This window comes from Moschus berezovskii, chromosome 3, assembly GCF_049115385.1.
Source record: "Moschus berezovskii isolate FMDL1 chromosome 3, NW_MosBer_1.0, whole genome shotgun sequence".
Classification (NCBI taxonomy): domain Eukaryota; kingdom Metazoa; phylum Chordata; class Mammalia; order Artiodactyla; family Moschidae; genus Moschus; species Moschus berezovskii.
Window position 1 is genome coordinate 18814074 of NC_142462.1, and position 17422 is coordinate 18831495.

The 17422-nt window shown below is 39.4% G+C and overlaps 1 non-coding gene across 1 annotated transcript; it reads left to right on the plus strand.

Annotated features, from left to right (window-relative positions):
* Positions 1-13339: 13339 nt before the first annotated feature.
* Positions 13340-13444, plus strand: LOC129552888 (U6 spliceosomal RNA). The gene has a single exon (XR_008685368.1). It is a non-coding gene; the product is annotated as a U6 spliceosomal RNA (small nuclear RNA).
* The last annotated feature ends 3978 nt before the right edge of the window (positions 13445-17422 follow it).

Genomic DNA, 17422 nt, shown 5'->3' on the forward strand with positions numbered 1-17422 from the left:
GTCAGATTGTTCAGTTGAAAATTAGGCAATATTTTATAACAAAGAAGGATGGTTGATGTCATGGGGATCCTGGGTTCATGCTTTTTGATACTCACTGAAAATTCCTCCAAAAGCATCATTTAATCTCTCCAGGTGAGTTTCCATGTTGATAAAGGTCAAGAGTTGTTGTAGTGACCTCTATGTGCACTGCACTCTTAAACTCTCCTTGCCTGCCCATGGTCACTTTCAAAATTCTCACTGAATGAGTCTGAGTACTTACTGCCTTTCTCACATTGAGAGAGAATCTTTGCTAAGCAGTCAGTGAGCATAAACTCTATTTCTAAGCAGGGGCATTTTCACATTGTCTGGAACCAACAACCGTCTCATTGCTGCTAGTTCTCTTCTCTGGAATAAATCAAAATAAACTCAGCCAGGGCTAGGCACATAATTTTGGTCCAACCCATTGATCTGTAGTGGAGTTTTGAATATTGAGTGAGGCTGCAACTGCAGGAACACAGAGGGCGGGTGCTGGTCATCCATCGTGACTGATAGGGTCACAGGTGTGAGGACCAGCTCTCTCCTGGGTGTAACTTCTACCGGACTTCTGGCTGCCCCATCCCAGAGCTCCCTCCAATCTTTTCTGAACCCGATCCTCCCATGTCCTGTGGATTTTGTGGACAAATTTGCATTCTGATTAACACAGTCCTGGTTAGGTACAGTTCAGTTCAGTTCAGTTGCTCAGTTGTGTCTGACTCTTTGCAACTCCATGGACTGCAACCTGCCAGGCTTCCCTGTCCATCATTAACTACCAGAGTTCACTCAAACTCATGTCCATCGAGTCGGTGATGCCATCCAATAATCTCATCCTCTGTCACCCCCTTCTCCTCCCGCCTTCAATCTTTCCCAGCATCAGGGTCTTAGTTCTTCACATCAGGCCAAATTATTGAAGCTTCAGTTTCAGCATTAGTCCTTCCAGTGAATATTCAGGACTGATTTCCTTTAAGATAAATTGGTTTGATCTCCTTGCAGTCCAAGAGACTCTGAAGCACCACAGTTCAAAAGCATCAATGCTTCAGCGCTTAGCTTTCTATATAGTCCAACTCTCACATCCATACAAGACTACTTGGAAAACCATAGCTTTGACTAGGTGGGTCTTTGTCAGCAAAGTAATGTCTCTGCTTTTTAATAGGCTTTCTAGATTTGTCATAGCTTTTCTTCCAAGGAACAAGTGTCTTTTAATTTCATGGCTGCAGTCGCCATTTGCAGTGATTTTGGAACCCCTCAAAATAAAGTCTGTCACTGTTTCCATCGTTTCCCATCTATTTGCCATGAAGTGATAGGACTGGATGCCATGATCTTAGGTTTTTGAATGTTGAGTTTTAAGCCAATTTTTTCACTCTCCTCTTTTACTTTCATCAAGAGGCTCTTTAGTTCCTCTTCACTTTCTGCCATGAGGGTGGTGTCATCTGCATATCTGAGGTTATTGATATTTTTCCCAGCAATCTTGATTCCAGCTTGTGCTTCATCCAGCCTGGCGTTTTGCATGATGTACTCTGCATGTAAGTTAAATAAGCAAGGTGACAGTATATAGCCTTGACGTACTCCTTTCCCAATTTTGAACCAGTTCATTGCCTTGTGTCCGGTTCTAACTGTTGCTTCCTGACCTGCATAGAGATTTCTCAGGAGAGAGGTAAGGTGGCCTGGTATTTCTCTCTCTTTAAGAATTTTCCACATTGTTGTGATTCAAATCAGAGCTTTTAAAAATAGGTCTAGAAGCTGGCAATCAAGATACTTGAATGACTTTCCATGAAGTTTCTCCTCATATTTGTAGGCAAATACCATTCTACATATACATTCTCTGCCTCCCCCACCAAATCTGAACACTCTTCCTTTGACATTTCTGGTCCTTTGACCATCTTGTAATTCTATAGTTGTACTCACCTACAATGGTTCTCTTATTATTCTTGACACCATTCTCTTGTGTAGACTAAGGTTGAATTGGTTTTTGATGACACAACATTGTACTTTTGGTTGAGTTTATTGTCAACTAAAACTCCAAAGCCTGCTTCCATCTGTCCCCATAAACATGTATACACTTAGCTGAATTTTCAAACTCTCTAGTTATGACCCAGAGGGAGGATAAAGGGAGGAGGGAGGTGGGAAGGGGGTTCAGGAGGGGGAACTTATGTAAACCCGGGGCGAATTCATGTCAATGTATGGCAAAACCAACCAATATAATATTGTAAAATAATTTGCCTCCAATAAAAAATAAATTAATTACAAAAATAAAAATAAAAAAAATAAATTTCATCAATCTTGCCTATCCAGATCTTAGTGAATTCACATTTTATAGTATTGCTTATCTTTTTAAGAAACTTGTTTGTGTCATCTGAAAATTTGACAATCCTGTATTTGCCATTTAGCTAAGTTGTTTGTGGGCTTCCCTGGTGGCTCAGATGGTAAAGAATCTGCCTTCAGTGCAAGAGACCTGGGTTCATTTGATCCCTGGGTCGGGAAGATCCCATGGAGAAGGGAATGGCTACTCACTCCAGTATTCTTGCCTAGAGATATCCATGGACAAAGGAGTCTGCTGGACTACACTCCATAGGGTAATAAGAGTTAGACACAACTGAGTGACTGATACTGCAACTACTAAGTTGCTTGTAAGGAGGATAGAGGCGAAGACCAAGCTCTTTGGAGGAATGAAACCTAGAAAACTGTTTTTGGAAGAAAATAGAACACCAATTTTCGCAAGATGCAGTTGAAAATAGAACACTGTGCTCAAATACATGTGGAAAGTGCTACATACTAAAACACTCTTTGAGATTTAAAATACATATTGATGATTAAAAACTCTTAAGAAACTTCCTTCCAGATTGACATTGGTCAAGTAATTTAGCATTTCCAAAGTCATATCCCACTGGATATTTCTTGATAAAATAAGTTTAAAAAGGCCAGTATAATGAATATCTATTCACTTTGGGACTTCCGGAATCATATTTGTGGTAATGTTATAATGTGAATCTGTGGAGTATTCAGTTTTTCTACAGTTTACTGGACCAGAGACTTTTTCTTTACGGAGCATCTTTCACGACTGGTACAGTACATTTGATAAAACCATGTCAGAGAATATTTTGGGGCTATGGTTGTTATATTGGCTCCATGTTTGCCTAACTTTCTAACCTCCAGTTTTGTGAATTGATCTAATGAATGACATGCCTCCAGCCATGCTATAAGGAAACAGTAAAATCACTTTTTGAAAAGAACCCATTTTAAAAATCAACTCGGGTCAAAGCCAACTGTATTATTATTCATATGCAAGAACATGTGATCCATTTAAGGGTACTCTTAGAGTTTTGACAGATGTACACATCCGTGTGACCACGACCACAGTTAAGATGCAGAGCACTGCCGTCACCGCAAACCTGCCCCTCATGCCTTTCGGTAGTCAGCCTGCTATGATCCACAGCCCATCCAATCTGCTCTTCACTGCTATACATTAAATTTTTTTTCTAGAATTTCATGCAAGTGGCATCATACAGCACGTGTTTTTGTGCCTGGCTTACTTTACTCAGCATGTTTTTCAGAGTCATACATGTTATTGGATATAGTTCATTTTATTGCCCAGTAGCATTCCACTCTGTACGTGCAACACAACTTGGTTGTCCATCCATCTGTGATGGGTAGTAAGACCGTTCCTTGTTGTGCGTGCGTGTTCAGTCGTGTTTGACTCTTTCTGACTCCATGGAGTGTAGACCACCAAGCTCCTCCATCCATGGAATTTTTCAGGCAGAAATACGGGAGTGGGTTGCCATTTCCTTCTCAAAAGACTGTTCCTAGTTATACACTATTTGAAACAAAACTCTTGTGAACATTTTATACAAGTTTGTGTGTACCCCAGCAGTGTATGAGTTCATTTTTCCACATTCTCACCGACACTTGGTACGGTTACTCTCTTTCATTTTAGCCATTACAGTGGGTGAAAAGGGGTATCTCACTGTGGTTTTAATTTGTAATTCTCTGATGATTAATGGTGCTGAACATCTTTTTGAGTGCTATAGGCCATTCTCTATCATTTTTTGTGAAGTACCTGTTTCAATCTTTTGTCCAATTAAAATTTATCTTCTAATTATTGATATTTAAGAGTTCATTATATGTTTTTATGTATCCTTTTCCAGATCTATATAACATATGAAACACACACATCCTATGTGTTATATGTGCATGCACATATATGTATTTATAGGAGCTTCAGTACTAAAGAATCCACCTGCCAGTGCAAGAGGTGTGGATTCGATCTCTGGGTCCAGGAGATCCCCTGGAAAAGAGAATGGCAGCCCATTCCAGTGTTCTTGCCTGAAGAATCCCATGGACAGAGGAGCCTGGCACGGCTATAGTCGATGGAGTTGCAAAGAGTTGGACATGACCAAGAGACTAAACAACAACGTGTATTTATACATACAGATATTGAGTATGCACACACATATTTTTGGTGCATATTAGATATTTTCTCCCAGTCTGTGGTCTGCTTTTTAACTTCCTAAAAGGTGTCTTTCTAAAAACAAAAGCTTTTATTGCTTTGCTTGGGGTGGCCTTTCCCTTTTCTTGCAGTTTGTGGAGTTCTCTTTATTACGTAGTTTCTTCGCTGTGTGTGGGGTTGGACAGGTGACTTGTCCGGGTTCCCTGGTTAGGGAAGCATGTGTCGGTGTTCTGGTGGGTGGAGCTGGATTTCTTCTCTCTCCTTTAGAAGACAATGGGCTGCTTTTCTGGGAGCTTGATGTCCTCTGCCAGTATTCAGAAGTTGTTTTGTGGACTTTACTCCGCGTTCAAATGTTCTTTTGATGAATTTGTGGGGGAGAAAGTTGTCTTGCCATCTTATCCCTCCGCCAAAGCACGATGAAGAGGCAGAGAAATACCCAGCAAGTAAAGGAACAAGATAATTGCCCACCAACACAAACAAAAGAAGAAGATATAGGGAATTTACCTGATAAAGAATTTCAAATTTTGATGGTGAAAATGATTCAAAATCTTGAAAGCAAAATGGAGTTACAGATAAATAACCTGGAGAAAAGGATTGAGAAGATGGAAGAAAGATTTAATAAGGACTTAGAAGAAATAAAAAAGAGTCAATATACAATGAATAATGCAATAGATGAGATCAGAAACACTCTGGAGGGAACAAACAGTAGAATAACAGAGGCAGAAGACAGGATAAGCGAACTAGAAGATAGAATTGTAGAAATAAATGAAACAGAGAGGAAAAAAGAAAAACGAATTAAAAGAAATGAGGACAATATTAGAGACCTCTGGGACAATGTTAAACGCTCCAACATTCGAATCATAGGAGTCCCAGAAGAAGAAGACAAAAAGAAAGACCATGAGAGAATACTTGAGGAGATAATAGTTGAAAACTTCCCTAAAATGGGGAAAGAAATAATCACCCAAGTCCAAGAAACCCAGAGAGTCCCCAACAGGATAAACCCAAGGCGAAATACTCCAAGACACATATTAATCAAATTAACAAAGATCAAACACAAAGAACAAATATTAAAAGCAGCAAGGGAAAAGCAGCAAATAACACATAAGGGGATTCCCATAAGGATAACAGCTGATCTTTCAACAGAAACTCTTCAGGCCAGAAGGGAGTGGCAAGACATACTTAAAGTGATGAAAGAAAATACCCTACAGCCCAGATTACTGTACCCAGCAAGGATCTCATTCAAATATGAAGGAGAAATCAAAAGCTTTACAGACAAGCAAAAGCTGAGGGAATTCAGCATCACCAAACCAGCTCTCCAACAAATGCTAAAGGATCTTCTATAGACAGGATACACAGAAAGAGTGTATAAACTTGAACCCAAAGCAATAAAGAAAATGGCTACGGGATCGTACTTATCAATAATTACCTTAAACGTAAATGGGTTGAAATTTTCAAAAAGGCTAGGAAACAATTCTCATAGCCATCAATAGTTCAGTGTTGAGTTCATGAATAGTTTTTAAAGTTTGGGACAAACTGTAGTATTTGCTATTTGAAGTACTATTTGTAATTGGCATATTACGATGTAACATTGGCCTTCATTTCCAACTTAAAATGCCTAAAAATGCCTAACAGGTTTTTAGATTTGTGAATTTTAGTTGAAATGTATTTTACAATGTTACTAAACCTGCAGAAATATTGAAATATTTCAGAGAACTTATTCACTGTACATTTAATTTATTTTATTTATAAAAGTTATGAACTGTAGGAAGTTTTACTTGTTGGGTCAAATGCTTGTTGCTTCAAATGCTTGTTGCATTTGAAGTGCTAGTTACAAGAAAATCAAATACCTTCAATGTATAAATGCTATTAAGTTTTTAAAGGACTCTGGAGTATAAGTAAGTTTGTTTAAAGAAATTTAGTCTGTTCAACTTGAAAAAAATAAATAAATAAAATTGGAAAAATAAAAAAAAATAAATAAAAACAAAAGCTTTGAATTTTTTTTTAATCCAACTTAAAAAATTTTTTTCTTTAATATTCTTGGTGTTTTAGTAATTCTGAGGAATTTTTTTGCCTAGCCATGGTCATAAAGGAGGAAGCAACTTTTGCACCTGTATCTTGTATTGGCTAATTCCAGTCATTGTGTCAAGACCTACCCCCAATTCCATAGACTCATGATGAGTCGACTGGAAAAGAACCACTTGTTGGGTGTCTACACTAGCCAATGTGACAGCGGCATGGTTAGGCCCTATTTAAAAAGAACACAGAGAACATATGTAATACATAAAACTCTTAGAAAAATAGCCTGAAGGCCTTTCTAACCACTTTATCAAACAAGTCTTCTAAAGTTACTCTCTGTCACATCACCTTGGAAATTTTCTTCGAGGCACAGTTATATTTGACCATCTTGTTTATTTGTGTACCAATTTCTCACGTGAGTACCTCATTCGACTATAAGCTTTTCTGTCTTGTTCATATGTAATGAACAAATAGATGAACCAATAGAGACCAGATTGCATTAAGACTGACACAGTATTGACATCAATTTGAGCTCTGTGGCTCCCACCACTTCAGCCTCCAGAAGCCTTCCCTCTCTGTCACCCTTGCCGACAGCATTTGTAAATACTACATGGAGGTATGGCTTCCCTGGTGGCTCAGATGGTAAAGAATCTGCCTGCAATTCAGAAGACCCAGGTTCAATCCCTGGGTCGGGAAGATCCCCTGGAAAAGGGTATGGCTACCACTCCAGTATTCTTGTTTGAACAATCCCATGGACAGAGGAGCCTGGCAGACTACAGTCTATGCATGGGGTCACAAAGAGTCGAACACAACTGAGTGACTAACACTTTAACTTTCATGCGGAGGGTAAGGCGTTTGCATAGAACTGTTAAGCTCATCTCTTTTAGGGAGGCAATTCCTCTAATTCTCACTTTAATGAGAACTGAGATTCTCTGAAACTACCATATTCACCGTTTTATGAGTAAGAGATGATTCAGGGTGGAGTACTTGGGGAATTATTAAGAAGATTGCTTCTTTCTATAATTTCCTCTCTAGCCTTTTAGATGGGTAATTAGCAACAGAATATTGGTTTTCTTAGATTGTTGCCTAGTAGCCTAACCTTGGTTAAAGCAGTCCTGCTGGCATTCTTGGAAAAGGTTTCATTTACTGGTGATTATCATTCAGTTCCTGAAATTCACAGTGGGTGAAACCTGGCATGGAAGCTCTCAGCTCAGTTGCAACTTAAAAGAAAACAGATTCTGCTTTGCTTAAATTGTTTTCGATTGACTGGGTAAGAATAAATTAAAGGTTCTTGTAGGTAATAGCTTCTGAATTCAATTAAAAATATCATCAGGCAGCTGCTTTCTTTTTTTCTGAAAGTACAGAAATGACTTTGAGCTAGTTAATTGATTTTCTTATGACGTTTTTTTTGACTGACAGATTTAGTTAAATTCTTACTCAACATTTTTCACTTATAGCAATATAGAAATAGAAAATGAGAGTCAGGCAAAAAATTCTAATTATCCTGCTATGGTAAAAATTCTCAGAGTAATAACATCTTAAAGGTCAGTCAATTCATCTCTTTATTTGTTCACTCATTCGAACATTGATTCATTGGTCAAATATTTATCTCTTAATTTGGGCCAGGTTCACTGAACAAGTGTTTAAGACCTACCACACTTGGGATTTTTGGTGTGTTTGTTTGTTTACAAATGACCCTAGTTTGCTAGTCTGTAAATTTCAAGCAAGTTGGGGCCATGTCTGTTTTATTCACTGCTGGATTCTAAGTACCAAGAATAATGGATGGTGTACAGTAGACTTTCAGTAAGCATTTGGTGGAAGAAAGAAGAAAGGACAGAGGGAGGGAAGGAAGGAAGGAAGGGAGAAAGCAGGGAAGGAAGAGCAGGAGGTTAGCAGGGGTAGGACTCTGTGAGGTGTCCTGTGCACTGCACTCCTTCTGTGGGAGAAGGCTAGGAACAGAGACAAAGGTTAGATGATATAAACTCCTACCTAGAATGCCAAACATGCTCTGACCTTTGCACCCGCTGGTACCCTCTGCCTGATGCTGTGTGTTCAGTTGTGTCTGACTCTTTTGTGACCCCTTGAACTGTAGCCCACCAGACTCCTCCGTCTACTGGATTCTCCAGGCAAGAGTACTAGAGTGGGTGGCTGTTTCCTCCTCCAGGGGATCTTCCTAACTCAGGGATCAAAGCAGCATCTCCTGCATTTCCTGCCCTGGCCAGTAAATTCTTTACCACTGAGCCACCTGAGAAGCCCTGGAACCCTCTCTAATTATCTGTTTTGCTCTCTGTCCCTTCATTCAGCTATTTGCTTAAGTGTCCCATATCTGACCCCTTTCCTGACCATCTTTTTTAAAGCACCATACCTCACTCTTATTACATTAAGTATTTAGATTTTAGAATATTAGTCAGGGCTTCTTTGTTTTGTTCACCATGTCTGGCACACAGTATATGCTAAATCAATTTTTGTATAATAGATGAAGTGTTCCCCAAATACAACACAATAAGTTAATTGCTTCTTTTGCTCATTCTCTACCTCTAGAAAAATATCTGGGAAATGTGAGCAAGAGCAGGAGGTATTATATCACCATAATTATATCACTGTGGAGCATGTACTTACAAATAATACACAGTTTTGTCCTATTCATGTGATTTTAGAGACACCTTCATCTATCAGTTACCAACTCATGGCTCATGAGGTTATAAAGGTTCTTGGAACTCTTTTTAATATTTCAAAAAGTTTAATAAAATCCATGCAGTTATCCTTAATAAGGCTGTGGGGAAAACAAAAATAAATAATCCAGAGGTTGCAAAATTTTCTCAGGTCACAGTGATTTGATTATTTTTTATAGTATTTATAAGCCAAAAAATGTCTTAACCATCTTATTTATTAAATATTTATATTCACACAGCTTGTTAGTAATATTTTGTGTAAGAAATACTGCTATGTTTCCCTAGAAATTTTAAAATATCTTGCAGGGCTCGTGTGAATTTTTTGTGGTACTCTGAAGTGATTTGGAACAGAGTTTAGGAACCATGGAGCTCACCAAAGCTTCTGAACAATGTATGTTCACCATATTAATAAGACCAAATTACTGTAATTCCAGTTTAATTTGGCCATTGACAGTATCATCAGAATCCCTGGGACAAGATTGCCAAGCCAAATGCAACTATCAGAGCACAAGCTGGGTGGAATGGCACCCCACTCCAGTACTCTTGCCTGGAAAATCCCATGGACGGAGGAACTTGGTAGGCTGCAGTCCATGGGGTCACCAAGAGTTGGACACAACTGAAGCAACTTAGCAGCAGCAGCAGCAGCAGTGTTTCAATTGAATGGGTTGAATTCTGCTACTGTGACAGCTAGTATTAAGCAACCAAGGGTTCTATGTTGCCTAGACTGAACAAGGAAAAAAGAGAGGACTCAACCTATTAAAATTAGAAATGAAAGTGGACATCACTACCAACTTTACAGAAATAAAAAAGGATTAAACAGAAGTAATATGGACAATTGCCTGTCAATAAATTGGATTAATTAAATTAAATAAACCAATTACTATAAAGACACAAACTACCAAAACTGACTCAATGAAAAATACAAAATCTGAATAGACCTGTAACAAAAAGTAAATTTAGCCAAAAAACTATGCACAAAGAAAAGTCTAGGCCTGGACAGTTTTATTGGTTAATTTAATAAAACATTTAAAGAATTAATACCACTTCTCCATGAATGCTTCCAAAAAACAGAAGAGGAGTGAACAATTTCAACTCATTTTATGGGACCACTTTTATGCTGATGCAAAATCCAGACAAGGACATGACAAGAAAGGAAAACTAAGGACCAATATTTTTATGTATATAGATGCAATCCTCAGCAAAATATAGCCAGCCAAATACGGGAACATATTAAAAGAATTGTATATATACACCATGACCAAATGGAATTAACGCAAAGCTGGTTTTTGCATCTGAAAAGCTATGTAGTGTGTGTGTGTGTGCTGTGTGCTCAGCTGTATCCGACTCTTTGTGATCTCATGGGAGTTCACCAGGCTCCTGTGTCCATGGGAGTTTCTAGGGAAGACTAATGGAGTGAGCAACCATTTCTTCCTCCAGGCGATCTTTTTGGCCCAGGGATCGAACCCACATCTCCTGCATTGGCGGGTGAATTCTTTACCACTGAGCCACCAGGCGAGCCCAATATGTAATAATAAAGGACAAAATCTCACATTATCATCTGAATAGTGAAAAGTGAAAGTGTTAGTCACTCAGTCATTTCGGACTCTTTGTGACCCTATGGACTGTAGCCCACCAGAATCCTCTGTCCATGGAATTTTCCAGGCAAGAATACTGGAGTGGATTGCCATTCCCTTCTCCAGGGGATCTTCCCGACCCAGGGATCTCTGAATAGATGCAGCAAACCTATTTGAAATAATCCAATACCCTTTCATGATAAAGTCACTTTAAAAATTAGGAATAGAGGGGAACTTTCTCAATCCAATAAAGGGTATCAAAAAAGTCCACAGCTAATATCACACTTACTGATGAAAGACTGAAAACTTTCCCCCTAAAGTCAGGAACAAGACAAAGATGTTTGTTCTCATCACTTCTAGTCTACATTGTGCTAGAGATTCTAGCCAGTGCATTTAAACAAGAAAGCAAAATAAAAGTCTTCAAGATTGGAAAACGAAGTAAAACTGTTTCTATTCACAGATGTCATCATTTTGTAATTAGAAAATGCAAGCAGAGACATTACTTTGCCAACAAAGGTCTGTCTAGTCAAGGCTATGGTTTTTCCAGTGGTCATGTATGGATGTGAGAGTTGGACTGTGAAGAAAGCTGAGTGCCGAAGAATTGATGCTTTTGAACTGTGGTGCTGGAGAAGACTCTTGAGAGTCCCTTGGACTGCAAGGAGATCCAACCAGTCCATTCTAAAGGAGATCAATCCTGGGTGTTCATTGGAAGGACTGATGCTAAAGCTGAAACTCTAATACTTTGGCCACCTCACGCAACGAGTTGACTCACTGGAAAAGACTCTGATGCTGGGAAAGGTTGGGGGTGGGAGGAGAAGGGGACGACAGAGAATGAGATGGCTGGATGGCATCACCGACTCTGTGGATATGAGTTTGAGTGTACTCCGGGAGTTGGTGATGGACAGGGAGGCCTGGCGTGCTGTGATTCATGGGGTCGCGGAGAGTCGGACACGACTGAGCGACTGAACTGAATTGAACTGAACTGAAGCAATCCTCTCAAGACTAGTAGAAGTTGTAAGTTCAGAAATATTATAGTTTATAATATTAATATGTAAAAATCAATTGTAGATGGGGCAGGGGACTGCTAAATACAAACTACTAAGTATAAAATGAACTGTAAGGATATAGTGTACGCCACAGGGAGTATAGCCAGTATTTTTATAATAAAATCAAGTGGAGTATAATCTATGAAAAATTTGAGTCACCATATTGTACACATGAAACTAATATATAACATTATAAATGTATGTACCTCAATTTAAAATGACTAATTATACTTCTGTACACTAGCAATGAGTAATCCTAAAATGAAATTCAGACATTTTTTACAATAGCTTAAAAAGAATAAAATACCTAGGATGTTTTACAAAAGTGTGGAACGTACATTCGGTAATCTTTAAAACATTGTTGAAAGTGATTACTGACTAAAATAAATAGAAGGACATTTTATGTGCATGTGTCATCTTCTAACAATTGATCTACAGATTGAATTCCTCTCCCTCAATTGATCTCATTCAATGTAATTCTTATCAATCTCATACTTGGCTTCTTTGCAAAAATTGACAAGCTGTTCTAAAATTCATATGGGGATTAAGGGAAACGGAAAGAGTCGAAATAATCTTGGAAAAGAACAAAGTTGCAGGTTGGAGGACTTAAACTTCCCAACTTCAAAACTTGCTGTAAAGCTACAATAACCAAGACAGTGTGGCAGTGGCAAAAGCACACACATAGATCAGTGGGGTAGGACTAGGAGTCCGGGGTTTATAAATAAACCCTCCATTTATAGTCAATTGAGTTTTGACAAATGTACCAAAAAAATTAAATGGGGGAGAGAATAATCATTTCAATAAATGATACTGGGGCAACTGAATATCTGCATGCAAAAGAAAAATAAAGTTGGGCCTATACCTCACATCATATACAAAAGTTAAGTAAAAATGCATCACAGACCTAAATGTAAGAGCTGAAAATATGGCACTCTTAAAAGCAAACATGGGCATAGATCTGTTACCTGGAATTTGGCAATGGTTTTTTAAAATATAAAAACAAAAGTATTAGAAACAAAAGAAAAAACTGACTAATTGGACTTTATCAAAACTAACACTTTTGTACTACAAGGAACGTAATCAAGAAAGTGGAAAGATAGCCTACTGAATGGGAGAACATATTTGCAAATCATATATCTAATAAGGGACTTGCATCTAGAGTATATAAAGGACTCTCAGAACTCAAAAACAAAGACAAGCTAATTAAAAATCAAAAAGGATCTGAACAGACATGTCTCCAAAAAAGGTATACAAATGGTAAATCAAAGCCATAATGGGATATCACTTCATATGGCAAGCCACTCCAGTGCTCTTGCCTAGAAAATCCCATGGATGGAGGAACCTGGTGGGCTGCAGTCCATGGGGTCACTAGGGGTCGGACACGACTGAGCGACTTCACTTTCACTTTTCACTTTCACGCATTGGAGAAGGAAATGGCAACCCACTCCAGTGTTCTTGCCTGGAGAATCCCAGGGACGGGGGAGCCTAGTGGGCTTCCGTCTATGGGGTCACACAGAGTCGGACACGACCGAAGTGACTTAGCAGCAGCATGTATAATAAAAAGATATGTAAGTTCTTGCTTGAGTGACACATATACTAAAATTGGAATGTTACAGAGAAAATTAGCATTGCCCCTGTGCAAGGATGACACGAACTCATGAAGAATAAGCACTGGAGAGGAAGTGGAGAAATTAGAACCCTCATACACTGCTATTAGGAATGTAAAATAGTACACTTTGGAAAACAACCTGGAAACTCCTCAAAAGGTAAACATACTGTCACCCTGCATGTGTGCATGCTCAGTCGTGTCTGACTCTTTGTGACTCTATGGACTGTAGCCCACCAAGCTCCTCTTTCCTTGAAATTTCCCAGGCAAGGATACTAGAGTGGGTTACCATTTCCTACTCCAGGAGATATTCCCAACCCAGGGGTTGAACTTGCATCTCTGGCATTGGCAGGTGGGTTCTTTACCACTGTGTCACCTGGGAAGCCCTCAAGTCATTCCATGACCCAACAATTTCATTCCTACACCCAAGAAAACACATGTCCACCAAAATATGCTGTATGTGAAAGATTACAGCGGCATTCTTCATAATAGTCAAAGCGTAGAAATAATCCAAATACCCACCAACTGATGGATGGATAATAATAAGTGGTATAGTCACACAAGGAAATATTATTTGGCAATAAAAAGGAATGAAGTATTGACACATGCTACAATATAGATGAAGCTTGAAAACATTAAATGAAAGAAGCCATTCACAAGAGGCCACATATGGTTTGAGTGATATGAAATGTCCGGAACAGGCAGATCCATAGGGACAGAAGTGTATCAGTTGTTATCTAGGGCTGGGAGTGTTTGGGAAGTGACACCTAAAGAGAACAGTTTCTTTTGGAGTGATGAAAATGTTCTAAAATTTATTGTGATGATATTCTCACAATTCTGAGACTATGCTAAAAACCATTGAATTGTACAGTTGAAATGAATGAATTGTGTGCCTTATAATATTTATATTTTAATAAAATTGCTACCAAAATATACTCATTGAGGGATTTCCCAGGTGACACTAGTGGTAAAGAACCTGCCTGCCAATGCAGGAGACATTAGAGACACAGGTTCAATCTCTGGGTTGGGAAGATCCCTTGGAGGAGGAAATAGCAACCCACTCTGATATTCTTGCCTGGGAAATCCCATGGACAGAGGGGCCTGGTGGGCTACAGTTCATAGGGTCACACAGAGTCAGACACGTCTGAAAAAACTTAGCTCACACAGACACATACTCACCGAAGAGGAAACCAATAAATTGGAAGACAGACCTGAGAAAATCACTCTGAATGCAACACAGAAACATCAAGAAATAGAGAACTTGAATGGGATACCTTGTTTGAGAATTTCTGTCATGTGTCTAGCGGAGAGCCAAAAAAGAGAGAATAGCATTGAAACGTGTATATTACCATATGTGAAATAGATCCCCAGTCCAGGTTTGATGCGTGAGGCAGGGACCTCAGGGCTGGTGCACTGGGATGATCCTGAGGGACAGGATGAGGAGGGTGGGGGGAGGGGGCATTCAGGATGGGGGACACATGTACACCCATGGCTGATTCATGTCAATGTATGGCAAAAACCGCTACAATATTGTAAACTAATTAGCCTCCAATTAAAATAAATTAATTTTTTAAAAAAAGAATAAAGGAAATGAAGATTTTTTAAAAATTGATCATGGCTAAGTAGTTTTCATGATTCAAGATAGATCAGAAGTACAAGTCTGAAGGATTTCATGAAGAAGGAGCTGTTGCATAGTCATAGTTAAAGAAAACTTTAAATCCAATTGAGAGAAAAAGCATATTGCTTATAAAGGAATGGTATTTAGCCTGACAAAACAATTCTGTTCAGCAGCAATGGGTGCCACAAAACAAAGAAACATCTTTAAGGTGCAGAGAGAAAAAAAATCAACTTTTACCTAAAACTCTGTAACTGTTGGGTTGGTCAATAAAAAAATCTCAGGCATCCTAAAAAGTAATTGTTACTACTCATAGCTCTCTGCTTTTGAACTTCTGATTGACATAATTCAGCAAGGAGGGAATTAAGCCCAGAATAAAGCTATGGAGTCAGGAAGCAACACTAAACAACAAAATTCTAAGTGTGCTGAACAAGCAAGAATGTCACTGAGCCCCGTCCAACCATCTTATGTCTCATATCAAGGCATCAGGCAATATGATTAAGCTTGGTATTGAACAGATTTGGGGATTTTGAGAATGTTTTTATCTGGCATGAAAAGATTGAATTTTTACAGATGGAACTGCAATTTAAAATGTTGCTCAGTAGAGGTGTAGGTGTGTGTGTTTCAGGGAGAGGCATGTCTAGTTTGTTAACAATTCTTCCCTGTCTCCGGGGAATTTGTGGTCGGAAAGACCAAATTATTGAAATGCAGGCATCAGCGCTGTCCCCACGGTTCCTTACCCCATCTCTCCGTTCTCCTGTCTTACGCTTCACTGTTCCCACTCCCCTTTCCCATTCTCTGTTCCTATTGGCAGTGACCCCTTCACCGATTGCTGGACACTGGCTGAGAAGCAAAAAAGGCATTCAGTATATCCACGTCGTGGGACCCTTTTGGCAGTTACATCTTACTTTGCCACCAATGTCCGTCTAGTCAAGGCTATGGTTTTTCCTGTGGTCATGTATGGATGTGAGAGTTGGACTGTGAAGAAGGCTGATCGCCGAAGAATTGATGCTTTTGAACTATGGTGCTGGAGAAGACTCTTGAGAGTCCCTTGGACTGCAAGGAGATCCAACCAGTCCATCCTAAAGGAGATCAATCCTAGGTGTTCATTGGAGGGACTGATGCTAAAGCTGAAACTGCAGTACTTTGGCCACCTCATGCGAAGAGTTGACTCACTGGAAAAGAGTCTGATGCTGGGAGGGATTGGGGACGGGAGGAGACAAGGATGACAGAGAATGAGATGGCTGGATGGCATCACCGACTCGATGTTCATGAGTTTGAGTGAACTCCGGGAGTTGGTGATGGACAGGGAGGCCTGGCGTGCTGTGATTCATGGGCTCGCAAAGAGTCAAACACGACTGAGGGACTGAACTGAACTGAACTGAAAGTCACTGATGACTATTCAACTGGAATTTTTGCTTCTTTTAAAAACCATGGCATGTTCACTATACAGTTTAAATATGAGATGACCTAACCACTGTTGGCCAGGCCTTGGAATAGCAAGTCTCCTGTGACTTACACAAAATACCTGGCTCAAAGTCTTAGGAAATGCATGGATCATTGTTCTTCTGGTATGAAGATGCTGCTGCTAGGTGCCTCTTCATACCATTTGTCAATCCCCTTTCAGGAAAACCCATTCTCCCAGGGTCCAAGCAGAGTATCACTGGATGGTAACTTTTGGTACAGTGAGGTATTATTCCTGTCTCAATGACCCAATGCATCGCCGCAAGCTTCGTCCTCTTCTTCAGGTCATATTGTTTACTTTTCCCTTTTATCTTGTGAGGGACTACTGCTTTCACAGCACGCCTCATTCTGAGCACTGACGTCAACGAGCTGATGGCTTCCATGCAGTTGGCAGAGCTCAGCTCACAGTTCTATCTCTCATCCGCTTGAACAATCACAAACAGAAAGTCAAGCAGACCCTTTTCCGCACTTGTGCTATATTTATTCTTAGCACTCTGCTGAGACTTGGCAACAGTCAATGGAACCAGGAGATACTTTGTTTGGATTAGGTCAACAGTCATCCTCTGAGATTTTCATCTATCTTGTTTGTTATGATGCAGTGGTCCCTGTTCCAGCATTCCATCTGAATCGCAAATGGCTTGGATAAATCCATCTTGATAAATGACATGGAGAGATGAATCACTGGTATTTATTTACTTTGAAATTCATGTTTAAATCAATCATTATTAATTAAATGACATTGATGTGTGTCTACCAACACTATTTTCTTAGTTAAGAAAACATGGATGCAAACTGTTAAAGAATTCCAGTTTCTCTAAACTATCCTAATGCTGCTGCTCGTCAGTTGTTGAATTGTGTCCAACTCTTTGTGACCCTATGGACTGTAGACCTCCAGGCTCCTCTGACGAGGGATTTCCCAGGGAAGAATACAGGAGTGGGTTACCATTTCTTTCTCCAGGGGATCTTCCTG